Source organism: Apium graveolens, chromosome 9 (genome assembly GCF_009905375.1).
Source record: "Apium graveolens cultivar Ventura chromosome 9, ASM990537v1, whole genome shotgun sequence".
Taxonomy (NCBI): Eukaryota; Viridiplantae; Streptophyta; class Magnoliopsida; order Apiales; family Apiaceae; genus Apium; species Apium graveolens.
The window spans coordinates 47,448,230-47,464,869 of record NC_133655.1 but is presented as its reverse complement, the minus strand read 5'-3'; the positions used below and the strand labels follow the sequence as shown (position 1 = coordinate 47,464,869).

Sequence of the window (16,640 nt, the reverse complement as noted above, 5' to 3'; positions counted from 1 at the left end):
TACCAGAAGCAAATTGATTATGCAACTGATGTTTCATGTCTCATGCTTGTAATTATGAGTGCTGAGCTTTAGAAGCAACAAGAGCATAATGATTCTTATGATATGATTGAGCACCTTCAAAGGATGTTTGAAGGATAGGCTCGTCAGAAAGATTTGATAATAATAAGGCACCATACTTCTGCATTAATGGGAGAATGATATCGGGTTGGACCACATGTTCTAAATATGATAGGTATAGGTACCTTGATATTTTGGGTTTCAAGAATAATTTAGAGACTTAGCTTGATTTGATCAAACAATCTTTGAACAACTTATATTCTTAGTTTGATAAGAACAAAAGGAATGAGATAGACTGAACACTCACAGAGTTGTTAAGCATGTTCACAACTGCTGAAAATAACATGGTAAATGCATGAATTACGTCCATATTGATGATGTACACATGAAATGCAAATAGGAAAGGAAAGTGGACAGGCAAGGTGAAGATTTGATCATATTTGGTGCCAAACCAAAGTCTAATACCAAAGGGCTTTTGAAGCCTAATAGTGGTGTTGCTAAAGGAGATGATTGTCATTCTTGTGGAAATAACCGGATGATTGGAAGATCTAAAGAAGAAGATTAGCAATTATCAAGCTTCAGGTATCGGGTTAGAATTGGAGCAAAAGTTGTTGCTCTAGTTAAAGGAACTCGATATCTAATTTTGCTCATATAGGCGAGAATGATAAATTGTTATTATGTGCCTGCCTTTAGGGGATACATTAAATCAATTTCTTGTAAGGACAAGAAAGGTTTTCATTTTAATTAAATAAACAATAGTTGTTTATTCTATTTTAATGATAAGGCTTATAATGTTGCACAATTAGTTAACAATTTATATGTTCTACGATGACTCAAATCAAACATTACCTCTACCATTGTCGTTAAACCATATTAATGAGAAACGCATTTCTGAGTTTCATATAGATGGATACTTTGATAAGTTTAATTTTGAATCGTACGGAAATGTGAACTTTGTCTTATTGGCAAAATGACTAAAGCTTCTTAAACCTATAGGGTGCAAGTGGGTTTTCAAGAAGAAAACTGACATGGATGGTAAAGTACAGACCTATAAGACGCGACTAGTGGCCAAAGTTTCAAACTAATTCATGGTATAGACTATGATGAGACTGTTTCACCGGTTACTATGGTCAAGTCTATCAGGATTTTGTTAGCAATAGTTGCTTACTTTGACTATAAGATTTGGCAAATGGATGTCAAAACTGCTTTTTTATATGGGAGCCTTGAAGAGGATGTATATATGATACAACCTGAGGGTTTTGTCGATCCAAAGTTTGCTAAGATAGTTTGTAAGTTGCTTCTATATATTTATAGATTGAAGCAAGCCTCAAGGAGAATGAATATTCATTTTGATGAAACGGTCACAGAGTTTGGCTTTATTCAAAATGAAGATGAACCATGTGTTTACAAGAAGGTTAGTGGGAGCCATGTGACATTCCAAGTATTATATGTAGATGACATATAATAGATAAGGAATGACATACCTTCTCTACAGGCTGTTAAGACTTGGTTGAGAAATAGTTTCTCGATGAAAGACTTAGGCGATGCTACCTATATATTAGGGATAAAGATCTATAGAGATAGATTGAAAAGATTAGTCGACCTAGTTGGAGTACATACATTGATAAAATATTGCATCATTTTAGGATGCAGGAGATAAAGAAAGGATATGTTTCGATGTCTCATGGGATAGTGATCTCAAAAGATAATTGCCCCCTAAATTATTAGATGATAAGGGCTGTTTGAGAAAGCTCTATATGCTTTAGCAATTGGATCTATAATGTGTACAATGATATCTCTTTATCCTGATGTTTCGTATGCTTTGAGCATGACGAGCAGATACCAGTCTAATCCAGGTGAGGGTCACTGGATAATTTTCAAGAATATTCTTAAGTACTTATAGAGGACTAAAGATTTATTTTTGGTGTATGGAGAAGAGAGGTAACTGGTTGTAAAGGGTTACACTGATACTAGTTTCTTAACCTAATTTCTGGATAGACAATGATGATTATGTGTCTATATCTGGTTTATGTTTTGTCTAAATATAAGTGATGTTAGCTGGAATAGTTCACAACAAGAACATTGATGATTCTATAAAGGATGCTGAATATATTGATATTTTTTAAAACAGCCAAGGAGACTTTTTAGGCATGTCCTTAGGCGATATCACCATATTAATGAGATTAATGATCAAGGGGATATAAATGTAAAATGCATAGTAATGATAGTGTTGAATACCCATTGACTAAGGCTTTGTCGCAGCAGAAGCACGATGGTCATACAAGTTACATGAGTATTAGATACATGGGTGATTGGCTCTAGTGCAAGTGGGAGATTGTTAGTGTTTGTGCCCTAGAGACAACACTATGATGTTTTAGTTTAATACATTAGGATTATTAATGTTTATGTTCTATCGATTATTCCCTTTATAATTTATTAATTCTTAATTTACTGCGATATAATTGTTAGATTAATAAATGTCCTTGGAATATGATATGCAGTTCTATATCTCTAAATACGTGACTTAGAAATGAGATTATTAGAATAGTATCAATATTCCTAAAGGTCCCTAGTCGAGTATTATTATTAAGGGACAATAATTATGCATTAAGACTAGTGTGTTTGTTGACTGATGATCACATCTCATTGATCATAGGTATAGTGATACTAAAGTCAAAGACACGGGCATATGTATATGTACATGGTGTTGGATAGGCTCGATGTGAGATTCTACATGTCTGTTGTGTCATAAGTAATTTTCACAATGATAATGATATAATGGTCCTTAGACCTGAAGTCATTATATTTCTATACGAGAATTAATATACATTGATTCCATTAAAAGTTATCCTTGACCGGGTAATGATAAAAGTGGACATTGGGTATATTATGAATCGTATGAGAAATATGAATGATCTAGATGGGATTTAACCCTCCTACTTTAGGAGTGATATTATTGGCCCCTTCTGTGATCTAAACTATAAAATGTGTGGCCACGCTCAAATGTTGATTTGATATGATAGTCTACTCATTGATCAAGGAAACCAAGATTAAACTATGATGAGGATGACACATAACATGCCTCTAGTTTAATCTATAATATTTGGTTAAAGGAATTATATTACATTGTACATTATTCACTAAAGGTTTAATCGATCACCAATTTAATTATTATTACTTGGGTAGCAATGATGTATTACTAGATGCCGCTCATTATTTACGATTTTAAATTAGATTTAAAATTCGTTGCCAGCGTAATAATAACCTATAAGGTCACACAAAAAAAATGCTTGAAGGATTATTTAATTTAAATTGGATTTAAATTAAATTAAAGAAATTTGAATTATTTATAATATTAATTAAGTTTGACTTAATTAATTAGATAAATAATGATATTCGAATTTACTAATATTAATTATGAAATTTATTTGTTAAATAATTAAGTGTGACTTAATTATTATACAAATAGGAATTTGGAATTAATAATAACTCCTAATTAGTTAAGAGTTGTAATTCTTTTTCTACTCTCTATATAATATCTCTTGTGTGGCTGATTTTGTAAGCAAGACTTTTACTAAAACCCTAGCCACCAAGGGAGAAGATGGAGAGAGCAAGAAGAAATGAGTTTGTGCTAGTACACATTCAATCCTTGTGTTCAAGCATTCGTGTGGATACCGATAGAGTGTAGATCGCGAGAGCGAGATATGTGGTGATTGAACAAGCTTTGGATCTACATTAGTCAACCAATTGGTAAAACTTCTTAAGGTAAACAATCTGATCTAGGAATTAAATATATGTTTTTTCGCATGAATCCTGCGGCGGGTTTTAAAAATTATGATTTTTACGTTTTTAATTATTGTTTTAGTTGCATTTATGTGCTCGAAACCCTTCAGTTATTGGGCCATAGTGCGTGGGTACCCTATATCTTGGTGGCTCTATATAGATGGGTACAGATCCGCGCTTTATCCTGACTGATCAGCAGATTATAGTGCATATATTTGTTTTTGTGTCCAGTCTAGTTCATTTGGTACTCGCCAATAATGGCTTTCATTGTTCATTACAGAAACAGATGGTTGTTCAAACCAGCAGATTACCGGTTCATTTATCTTTCTCTCTTTACAGTATATATATAAATGTTGCAGGCTTGTTGAGCAATTTTGGCTCACCCCTATTATTGTTGTTCACCTTGTTTTTCAGTCAAAGTGGAGAATGAAACTCATCCGAACCCGAGTAGTCAAGAAGCGGGTCAAGCAGCGGGACCCTCTGACACTAAGAATGTTTATTCCAATTCCAGAAGAGAGTTTTGAGATGCCAGAGTAGGTGTAACAGGATAAGTTGTAGTTGTGGTTTGAATAAAAGAAGTTTAGTTTAAAATTTATATAGATAACTGGTTTATAATAAAGAAGATTTGTAAGACAGGTTATTTGAGATGTTGTAATAAAGTTGGTAAGTTATTCTTGTTTTCACACCTTAGCCTTAAAAGATCCTGAGTAGTAGTAATAAGGGGTAATTATATGTCAATATTATTATTGTACAGGTTCAATAAGGTAGTTAGTGATAGTAATACCCCAGATCTATACCCCGGATTTGGAGGGTGTTACACCTTAGGATACCATAATCTCAAGTTTGGAGTCCCCTTCAAGTATCTGAAAATCCTCTTTACAACCATCAAATGTGATTCTTTTGGATTGGCTTGAAATCATGCACACAAATATGTAGCAAACATGATGTTTGGTCTACTTGCAGTTAAATAAAGTAATGATCCAATCATCCCCCTATAGCTTGAAATATCTACACTTTTTCCATTTTTATCTTTATCCAACTTTGTTGTTGTAGACATAGGTGTAGATGCAGGTGAACTATCAACCATACCAAACTTCTTCAATAGATCTTTGACAGACTTAGTTTGGATGATGAAGAGTCCATCACTTGTTTGACTGACTTGTAGTCCAAGAAAGTAACTTAATTCTCCCATCATACTCATTTTATATTCACTCTGCATAAGCCTGGAGAATTTTTGGCACGGATTTTCATTTGTAGAACCAAAGATGATATCATCCACATAAATTTGAACTAGGATCATATCATCACCATATTTCTTGTAGAAGAGAGTTTTGTCTATAGTCTCTCTAGTAAAACCATGTTTAAGTAGGAATTCTGACAATATATCATACCAAGCTCTAGGTGCCTGCTTTAGTCCATATAGAGCCTTGAGTAACTTGTACACAAAATCCGGAAATTCTGGATCTTCAAAGCCAGGTGGCTGTTGCACATAAACCTCTTCTTCTAGCTCACCATTTAGGAAGGCACTTTTGACATCCGTTTGATACACTTTTAAAATTTGAATGTGTAGCAAATGCTAGAAAAATCCTTATTACTTCAAGTCTTGCAACTGGAGCAAAAGTTTCATCATAATCAATTCCTTCTTCCTGTGAGTAGCCTTTAGCAACCAACCTTGCCTTGTTTCTGGTAACTATACAATTTTCATTCATCTTGTTCCTGAACACCCATTTGTTCCAATTATACTTCTGTTCTTTGGTGCAGGAACTAACTCCCAGACTTTGTTTCTTTTAAACTGATTCAGCTCTTACTGCATGGCAGATATCCAATCAGGATCCATTAGAGCTTCTTCAGTTTTTTTAGGTTCTACTTGAGACAGAAAACATGCATATAGGCACTCATTAGCAGTTGCACTTCTAGTTCTTACATCAGTAGGTGGATCACTAATAATTGTTTTTCGAGTGTGACTTTTAACCCACTTCCTTGTGTGAGTTTGTTGACTTGTGCCTTCATCATTTTCTTCATTATTAGTATGACTGGTAGATCCTTTTTCTCTTTCTCCCCCTGAGTTTGTGCTGTCAAATTCAGGTATTTAAGATGAGCTTCCATTCTCATGATTTTCTTGTTCATTAGTCTCTTCATTCATCATCTGTTGTGCATTTACTTCATCTTCTCCATCAGAATCACTATCAATATTAAGATTTTCAAATGCAAGAGCTTTAACTTCATTATCATCAAGGCATTCCAAGCCTGGACATTTTTCATCATCAAAAGTCACATATGTGCTTTCCATAATCTTCTTTTGGTTAGTTATATAGACCTTGTAGGTGTTAGTCGCTAAACACGCGCTAAATTATACGCAAGTATACGAGTTCGCAAGTAGTATAAGATATAAATCCGATTCGTTCCCACAGAGAGTGGCTTTGGTTAACTAATTAAATTATGCACTTAAGCAACAATGAATGGTTATTATTCAATGCTAAGTCGATAACAAATTGAGGTTGTTTATAACTAAGAATTAAACTAACAATTATAACTAAGAGAATAAAGAGGGTTGTATATTATATGAGACAAACATGGGATTCTAACTTCATTAAATACTTCATTCAATAGCCTTATTGTTCTTAACCTTGGCATGCAATGGTGATGACACTAATCAGATAACACGGAACTGCTAAACACCAACTTTCGTTGCACGAATAACATACTATCAGACATCCATAAAAGAGATAGAAGCTGAAGAGACATCAATTATATTGAGACCCTATATGTCTATAGAATTTGACAGCATAAAGGTTTAAAGCACAAGTTATCTATCATGATTATATAGGGCAAGTAAGATGGTTAAAATTACCTACGAATCATGCATAACAATAACACATGAACCTATGCTAGCATGGCAAGTTCTAAATCATTAAATTCACTCTCACTTCATTAAAGATTAACACGCTATCTTATAAGTTCGCGACGCTTATAAGACGAATACACACAACTAATACTAGGTTATTATACAATCACCACACACTAAGGCATCGAAACAAATTAACTAAAGAAATCCATAAATAAATCCATTAGAACCCCACGATAACGATTAGCCCATAATCGGACTCATCATCAACTTGGGTTCCGATGAAAGCATGGTATAACAAACGTAGTCTTTATAACGAATAAACAAAACCGAGTACAAAATAAGAGTAAGGTTCATAAATAAGAAAACTAGCATCCAAGTTACAACTTAGAACAAAGATTCACAAGTAAAAACAAGACCTTCTTCTTTTTCGTTGAATCCGTGCTAAAACAATCTTCTTACGGCTCTCCTTGCGCTCTGGTACGTCTCTCTCTTGAAAACGTCCTTTATTTGAATATATATAGCAGCCCCATGCAATCCAGAAGTCCTCCAATTATAATTATAATAAAATCAGGATTCTTGAATTCGCACTGGCGCGGGCGTGCTGCCTTTCTGTCATCCTGGCGCAGCCGCGCGCTTGACCAGTGCGGGCGCGCCGTACCTCTGGAAAAACTTAATATTTCTGATTTTTTTTACTGCTTCGAGTCGGCTTTCCACGAGCTTTTATTCCAACACCACCTTGGCACCAATTTAGCACGAAAATAATGCTAATTCACCTTGATTACCTAGATAATGCCTGAAATGCAAAAACACTAGAAAACACGTTAAAACACTTAACAACTTAAGTACAAACTCATCAATTCAAAGCTTAATAGAGCATTATAAAGTGTCATAAATGCCACTCAACATACCCCCAAACTTGAATCGATGCTTGTCCTCGAGCATAAACAGACTCAAAGAACTAGAAACAAAAATGCATGAATGCAACTAATATGAATGCAATGATCCCAATAGAATAACTAAGCCAATCAACGAGCAACATCTCAATAAATGCAGTTACTCGCATAAAGATCAATCAAACCATACAAATTAATTTACAAACTAGAGACGTGCATGTGTGCAAATGCTTACAGATATACTATCGCAACTAGATCAATAATCATGACTCACTACTCAACAAGGCAATCGCAAGGTTATAAATAAAATAAAAGGCTAGACTCAAAATAATTTATAACACTTCAATTCTTAAATTGGAGTTTTATATGGATTCATGCTTTTATTCAAAAAAAACAACACACATATGTTTATTTGATCATGCAATGAGTGAGGTCCATAAAAGACTTATATAATAGTACCCATGTAGCGAGCGCTAGGTTAGCGGATCCTAGACTATAAAAGCCTTAGGTCACTAGGCACAAAGTCCTCTAAGAACTTAATAACTCGAGTACTAAAGAGCCCACTCATGATCTATATACATAACACTTATTCTTTTTTTTTCTTTTCTCTTTCTGAATGAGTGCGTTTCGCTCCATCTCGTTCAACCCTAGACTACTCATATAAATATGAGCCGCTAACCACAATAACTAGCAATGAAATCCAATTTTTCTCTAATTTCTAAAAATCCATGTTATTTTATTATTAAGAGAATATCCTAAATTCTAAATATAAACAAGCGATTAAACCTCGATAACCACATAAACCATGATTATGATCTAGCCTTCAAGGAACCTATAAGACTTAGTGAAATACAATTGTCTCTAGCATGCAAATTAATTCGACAAGACTTAACATCACCAAATACAACTACGACACTAGCATCAATATCACAAGTCAATCAGAAAAATCATCTAAAGGATCATGTTATAATGCAAATGCATGAATTATATAAATAAACTAACATAAAAACTACAAAAATAAAAGAATTACATGGAAAAATATGCACTATAAGAACTAAACTATGATGAATATGTAAATTATATGCGACTCACACAAAACATATTCCTTCAACTACTACCCCCAAACTTAAAATATTCATTATCCTCAGTGAAGGTAATAGTAAGGAATTCAGGCATACCTATTTAGAATCAGGCTCCTCACCCTCAACGGGTGGAGTGTCAAGTGTGTCCGGAGGTGGATACATGGAATCCTCACCAAATACTGGCCACTGGATGTCAACACGGGTAACTTGAAAAGTTGTCCCCAATGCATGGGTGAGATCACGTGCAAAGCTGCTGTGGATGTCATGCATCGCATCCATCCTCCTAGACAGACGCCTGTAATGCGTCATGCTCATGCCAGCTCTCATATCAGCTCCTTCCCCCTCCTCATGTGCTTGCTGCGATGGCCCTGCCTCATCTCCTATCTGAGATCTCCATGCAGTCATGCTCGCCTGAGTGGCCCCAGCAGCTGGCCTCCCACCAGGTAGGTGGTCAAAAGTATAACCAGGCCCCTTCAGATAGAGCTTTCCTCTATCCCATTCTTGCATCATAGCCAAAGTAGTATTGTCAATAGGAGCACTCGAGATCTGCAATTGCTCATGAGCGGGCCAATGAACACCAACTGTCACGCACAGCTTCGTCACATCGGATGTATACGGAATAGACCCCGTGGTACTCCCCCTCAAGAACTTCAGGATACCCTGATAAATCACCATCCCCGAATCCATATAATCGCCCTAAAGAATGCCCCATAATAGTCGTACACGCTCCACAGTAATCTCATGCACATGCGAAGATGGCATGATGTTAGCATAAATAAACGCGTTCCATGCACGGGCAAACCTGTTCATGCTGGAAGCCGAGAACGTAGAATACTCGGTCGTACCCCTCTTAATATTCCAGTGAGTGTCGAGCTGGCACAGCGTAGCAACAATAAGATCCAGATCAAAGTCCTCTGGAGTCTTATCAATCCACGTGTCTTTCCTGGCCTTCTCGCGGGCTGTTCAATCACCGTCCTGATAGCTTCTGCACTGTACTCCACAGTCCTCTCTCGAACCACCGTGAAGCCATTCTTCTCAGCCTTCGCATTCGCATAGAACTCGCGAACAACACTCATGGGCACAGTAGCGGGTGCCTCATAAAAAGGAACCCAGCTTATCTCCAGAATCATCTCCAATAGCTTACCATCCTTCCCTGATGGAGAAAACCTCTCTCCTTGATGATCGGCTTTGAGAGAAGCCTCGTATACTCCGCTTCAGCCTCGGGAGTAGAGAACCTCGGCCTTACACCACCCACACTTGAAGAATCAGTGGTGTTGTTGCTTACTTATGTTCTTTGTCTCTTGGGTGCCATTGGAATTGAGTAGAGAGAATAAGAGTTATGTTTGAGAGAGAATTCGTGTTAAAAATTTGTAAAGTGGCGAAGAAGTTTGTGTATGAGGTGTATGTATATATAGGTGGTGAAAAGAGAATTATATATGGAATAGAAGTGGAATTTGATTATGGGAATAATGGGAGAAATGGGTTTGATTTGGAGAGGGAAATTTATGATGTGCGAGAGTAAAATTCGGTTAAGAATTGATTTTATAGCAAAAATCCCGATTTTCCCCCTTAAAACTTCATTTTATTTTTTTCTGAGTTGGGACCTCGGTGCGGCCACGCGCTAGGACAGCGCAGGCATGCGCTACTTCTGCCAAACCAGCGCGGCCGTGCGCTGGAACAGCGCGGGCGCCCCGTATTTTTGTGTTTTCAGCGCGGCCGCGCGCCAGGTTTCTGTAGTCAGTCCTGAATTTTCTTTTTCAGATTTTTTTGTGATTTTCTCTTTTCTTCTTGCTTTCTCTACTTACTAATATACAACAAACTTGGGTTGCCTCCCAAGAAGCGCTTGTTTTACGTTGTTAGCTTGACGTAGAACCTTGAGCTCAAACGGACAATAAAATGATACTAACCACCTCGCGGTTTGCCGTGTCACCATAATAATGCTTCAACCTCTGACTATTTACCTTGAATGCTTGGCCCGGATCATTCTCAAAAATTTCCACCGCTCCATGTGGAAACACAGTTTTGATTATGAAGGGCCCTGACCACCTTGACTTCAATTTTCCAGGAAAAAGACGGAGACGAGAGTTGAACAAAAGAACTTGTTGCCCCGGTACAAATGATTTGAGCACTAGACCCCGATCATGCCACCTCTTGACTTTCTTCTTCTACATTTTGTTGTTCCCATAAGCTTGAAGTCGGAACTCATCGAGTTCATTCAATTGAAGCATCCTCTTATTTCCGGCTGCATCCGAGCCAAGATTCAATTTCTTCAAAGCCCAATACGCTTTATGCTCCATCTCCACCGGCAAATGACACCCCTTACCATAAATCAACTGATACGGTGACATCCCTAGCAGAGTCTTGTATGCTGTTCGATACACCCAAACAGCTTCATCAAGCTTCAAAGACCAATCCTTCCTCGATGGAAACACAACTATCTCTAAATTGCGCTTAATTTCCCTGTTAGATACCTCGGCTTGACCATTCGTTTGAGGATGATAAGCCATAGCAATGTGATGATTCACATTATACCCTTGCATTATAATAGTGAACTTGCAGTTACAGAAATGTGACCCCTCATCACTGATTATGACCCTTGGAGTTCCAAATCTTGTGAATATCTACTTATGAAGAAACTTAAGAACCACTTTCACATCGTTCGTTGGCAACGCCTTAACTTCAACCCATTTCGACACATAATCAACCGCCAACAAGATATACTGATTGTTACAGGATGAGATAAATGGCCCCATGAAGTCAATTCCCCAACATCGAAGACCTCAACCTCGAGAAGCACATTAAGAGGCATCTCATCCCTCTTAGACATATTACCCACATATTGACATCGATCACATTTCAAAATGAACTGGTGAGCATCTTTAAATAAGGTTGGCCAAAAGAAACCTGCTTGTAGAATACGAGCTGTTGTCTTTTCTCTACCATAATGTCCTCCATAAGCCGTTGAGTGGAAATCTCGCAAGATCCCCCCCCCTTTCCGTTGTAAGGAATACATCTCCTGATGATTTGGTCAGCTCCTTGTCGAAAAAGAAACGGCTCATCCCACATATACCACTTCACTTCATGTAGAAACTTCTTTCTTTGAGCAAAAGATAAGTCGAGATGCATGATATTACTCACAAGGTAGTTCATAATGTCTGCAAACCACAGTTCTTCTTCTTGCACTCCAAACAACTGCTCGTCGAGAAAAGACTCATTTATCAATGTCTTATCCAATGAAGTAGCATTAGGGTTCTCTAAATGCGAGAGATGATCAGCGACTTGATTTTTAGTCCCTTTTCTGTCCTTGATCTCTAGTTTAAATTCTTAAAGCAAAAGAACTCATCTAATCAATCTAGGCTTCGAGTCCTTCTTTGAGATGAGATAACGAATTACAGCGTGATCAGTGAAAACTGTCACCTTAGTCCCAAGTAGATAAGATCGAAATTTCTCAAAACCATAGAAAATAGCCAAAAGTTCTTTCTCCGTAGTAGTATAATTCAGTTGAGCACCATTTAGGGTCTTGCTAGCGTAGTAGACCACATGAAATATGTTGTTCTTCCTCTTCCCAAGAACTGCTCCAACTGCATAGTCACTTGCATCACACATCATCTCAAAAGGTTCAGACCAATCAGGTGCACATGTGTCGTGATTAAACTCTTCTTCAATGTTTCAAAAGCTGCAAGGAACTCGTCATCAAACTTGAAAGGGATGTCTTTCTCTAGAAAACTGCACAATGGCTTTGAAATCTTAGAGAAGTCTTTGATGAAACGCCTATAGAAACCCGCATGACCAAGAAAACTGCGAATTCCCTTAACAGAAATAGGCGGAGGAAGATTTTCAATGACCCCCACCTTGGCTTTTTCCACCTCAAGACCCTTACTAGAAACCTTGTGCCCAAGAATAATGCCATGTCACACCATAAAGTGACATTTCTCCCAAGTGAGAACCAAATTGGTCTCAACGCACCTCTTGAGAACATGTTCAAGATTCTGCAAGCATTCATCAAAAGAATCGCCAAATACAGAGAAGTCATCCATGAACACCTCCATATTCTGGTCAATCATATCAGAAAAAATGGCCATCATACATCTCTGAAATGTGGCTGGTGCACCACACAGACCAAAAGAAACTCGTCTTAAGGCGAAAGTACCAAATGGACAAGTGAAGGTAGTCTTCTCCTGATCTTCTAGAGCGATACAAATCTGATTATAACCCGAATAGCCATCAAGAAGACAGTAGTACTCATGACCAGCCAATCTATCAAGCATCTGGTCAATGAAGGGAAAAAGGAAGTGATCCTTCCTAGTGGCATTGTTCAGCTTCCTATAGTCCTTACAAACTCTCTACCCCGTGACTGTTCTTGTAGGAATAAGTTCATTCTTCTCATTTTCTACCACAGTAATTCCACTTTTCTTTGGCACACATTGAATCGGGCTTACCCATGAATTGTCATAAATAGGATAGATGATCCCTGCATCTAGCCACTTAAGAATTTTTTTCTTCACTACTTACTTCATGATCGGATTAAGTTGTCTTTGTTGCTCAACCGTAGGCTTGCTACCTTCCTCTAGCAGAATTTTATGCATGCAATAAGAAGAGCTGATTCCCTTGATATCTGCTATAGTCCAACCAATTGCCGATTTGAACTCTCTTAGAAGCCTCAGGAGCTTTTCCTCGTCAATACCTGAAAGATAAGATGCAATAATAACAGGTAAAGTAGATGCATCACCTAAAAACGCATACCTCAAATGCTCAGGTAAAGGCTTAAGCTTAAGAGTGAGAGCTTCCTCAATAAATAGCTCGAGGCATTTAGGAGCTTTGTTCAATTCCTCCATTCTAAGAGATTCAAAAGGCATATCAATCTTCCTCTTCCAGGGAGAAGCATTCAAATATTATAATTGTTCTTCACCTTCATCATCTTCACTATCTGAATTTCCCAATAAGGCTTTTTCTAAGGCATCGGACCTTAGCAATTGATCAAGTTCTGAAGTAACCACGGAATCGACCAACTCCACCTTTAAGCACTCCTCATTTTCCGTAGGAAATTTCATAGCATTGAACACATTAAAATTTACATCCTGATCCAGCACTCGCATTATGAGCTCACCCTTCTGCACATCTATCAAGGTTCGGTCAGTCGCCAAGAAAAGTCTTCCCAAGATTATGGGAATCTTCTTATCCTCCTCGAAATCAAGAATGACGAAATCAGTAGGGAAGATGAGTTTATCAACCTTGACCAAGACATCCTTCACAATACCTCATGGATATGTAATAGAACGGTCGGCCAATTGCAAAGTCATATAAGTTGGTTTTGGATCAGGTAAGTCCAACTGCTTGAAGATTGACAAAGGCATCAGATTGATGCTAGCTCCCAAGTCACGTAAGTATTTGTCAAAAGAAAATTTTCCAATATTACATGGAATAGTGAAGCTTCCTGGATCCTTAAGCTTCGGAGGTAACTTCTGTTGCAACACAGCACTGCATTCCTCCGTGAGAGCGACTGTCTCTAAATCATCTAGTTTCACTTTCCGAGAGAGAATACCTTTCATAAACTTTGTGTAACTAGGCATCTGCTCAAGAGCCTCAGCGAAAGGTATGTTGATATGAAGTTTCAGGAACACCTCCAGAAACTTCTCAAATAGCTTGTCCAACTTTTTCTTCTATAGCCGCTTATGAAAAGGCAGTGGAGGATAGATCTGTTTTCCCCTGTATTACCCTCAAGAGGAGTGTGCTCAACAGTAGTCTTCCTTGGTTCCACTTCTACTTCCTGCTGCTCTACTTCTTTCTCAGCCCTAGCTTCTTCAGTCAACGCTTGAGTTTGTTCGAGATTCATAACTTTTCCAGACCTCAAAGTGATTGCCTTTACCTGCTCATTAGCTTCCTTCCTTTCTGGCACTTCAATGTCACTAGCTAGTGTACCAGGCTGACGATTTAGCAAGGCTTTGGCAATTTTCCCAATTTGATTTTCCAAGGTCTTGATAGAAACAGCTTGACTCTTGCACATAAGCTTCAACTCCTCTAATTCAGATTTTTCATTAGCTTGTTGCAGTTGAAGTTGCTGTCTTGGTGCATATTGCGGTTGCTGAAAACCAGGAGGGTTGTACTGCTTAGCTGGATACTGCTGATAAGGCTGTTAAACCGCATTCTGAGCGTTGCTCCAACTGAAATTAGGATGATTGCGGTTGTTGGGATGATAAGTGGCTGGCACAGGTTGCTGCGAACGCTGAAAGTTGCTCACAAACTGTGTTGATTCACTAGAAATTATGCACTGATCAGTCTCATGGGCACCAGCACAAAGCTCACAGATACTAGCGATTTGATTAACCCTATGATTAGCCAAAGTGTCCACCTTCATCGTCAAAGTCTTAAGTTGGGCAGCTATAACAGTTGTTGCATCCAACTCCAGAATTTCTGCTATTTTTCCCTGAGTCAGTCTCTGGGAAGAATTCCGGTACTCATTAGCAGCCATCAGTTCAATCAATTCATAAGCTTCATCGTAGCTCTTAACCCACAAGGCTCCTCATGATGTTGCATCGAGCATGGGTCTAGAAGTAGCACCCAATCCATTATAGAAACAGTTAATAATCATCCAATCAGGCATGCCATGGTGTGGGCACTTCCTTAGCATCTCCTTATATCGATCTCAAGCCTCACACAGAGATTCTCCAATTTGCTAAGCAAACTGAGTAAGAGCATTCCTGATTGCAACAGTCTTCGCCATAGGGAAGAATTTAATGAGAAACTTTTGAGCAAGATCTTCCCAAGTGGTGATAGACCCTGGTGGTAGAGAATGTAACCAGGATTTAGCTTTGTCCCTCAGAGAGAATGGGAAGATTCGCAGCTTGATAGCATCTTCAGTCACATCATTGAACTTGAAAGTGTCGCAGATCTCGATAAAATCCCTGATGTGCATGTTGGGATCTTCAGTAGAAGAACCCCCAAACTGAACTGAGTTCTGTATCATCTGAATTGTGCTTGACTTGATCTCAAAAGTGTTAGCCCTGATGGCTAGCTTGATGATGCTTGACTGAATGTCATTGATCTTAGCCTGAGAATAGTCCATCAAAGCCTTAGGATTTTCTGCTTGATCTCCCATAACTACTAAAACTGGTTCCTCGACTTTCTCTTCTTCTTTTACCTTCTTTTCTTCTTCAAAAACTTCCCATCGAACCACCACAACTTCTTCCTCGGCTTTATCCAGAGTTCTCTTACGAGTACGCGAACGCCTATGCATACACCCTCGCTAAAGTACCTGAAATAAGATAAGAAAACCGATAAGTAACAATGTCCGAGTCAATGAACTTTAACGACCACTGATAGAAAATACATAAACTAAAAATTAACACTGCAGTCCCCGAAAACGGCGCCAAAAACTTGTTAGTCGCTAAACACGCACTAAATTACATGCAAGTATACGAGTTCGCAAGTAGTATAAGATATAAATCAGATTCATTCTCACAGAGAATGGATTTTGTTAACTAATTAATCTATGCACTTAAGCAACAACGTATGGTTATTATTCAATGCTAAGACGATAACAAATTGAGGTTGTTTATAACTAAAAATTAAACTAACAATTATAACTAAGAGAATAAAGAGGGTGTAAATTATATGAGACAAACATGGGATTCTAACTTCATTAAATACTTCATTCAATAGCCTTATTATTTTTAACCTTAGCATGCAATGGTGATGACACTAATCAAATAAAACAGAACTGCTAAACGCCAACTTTCGTTGCACGAATAACATACTATCAGACATCTACAAAAGAGATAGAAGCTGAATAGACACCAATTATATTGAGACCCTATATGTCTATAGAATTTGACAGAATAAAGGTTTAAAGCACAAGTTATCTATCATGATTACATAGGGCATGTAATATGGTTAAAATTACCTAAGAATCATGCATAACAATAACACATGAACCTATGCTAGCATGGCAAGTTCTAAATCCTTAAATTCATTGTCGCT

The 16,640-nt window shown here is 37.7% G+C and overlaps 1 non-coding gene across 1 annotated transcript; it reads left to right on the top strand.

Annotated features, from left to right (window-relative positions):
• Positions 1–15,262: 15,262 nt before the first annotated feature.
• On the top strand, positions 15,263–15,369 carry LOC141688521 (small nucleolar RNA R71). The gene has a single exon (XR_012561959.1). It is a non-coding gene; the product is annotated as a small nucleolar RNA R71 (small nucleolar RNA).
• Positions 15,370–16,640: the final 1,271 nt, after the last annotated feature.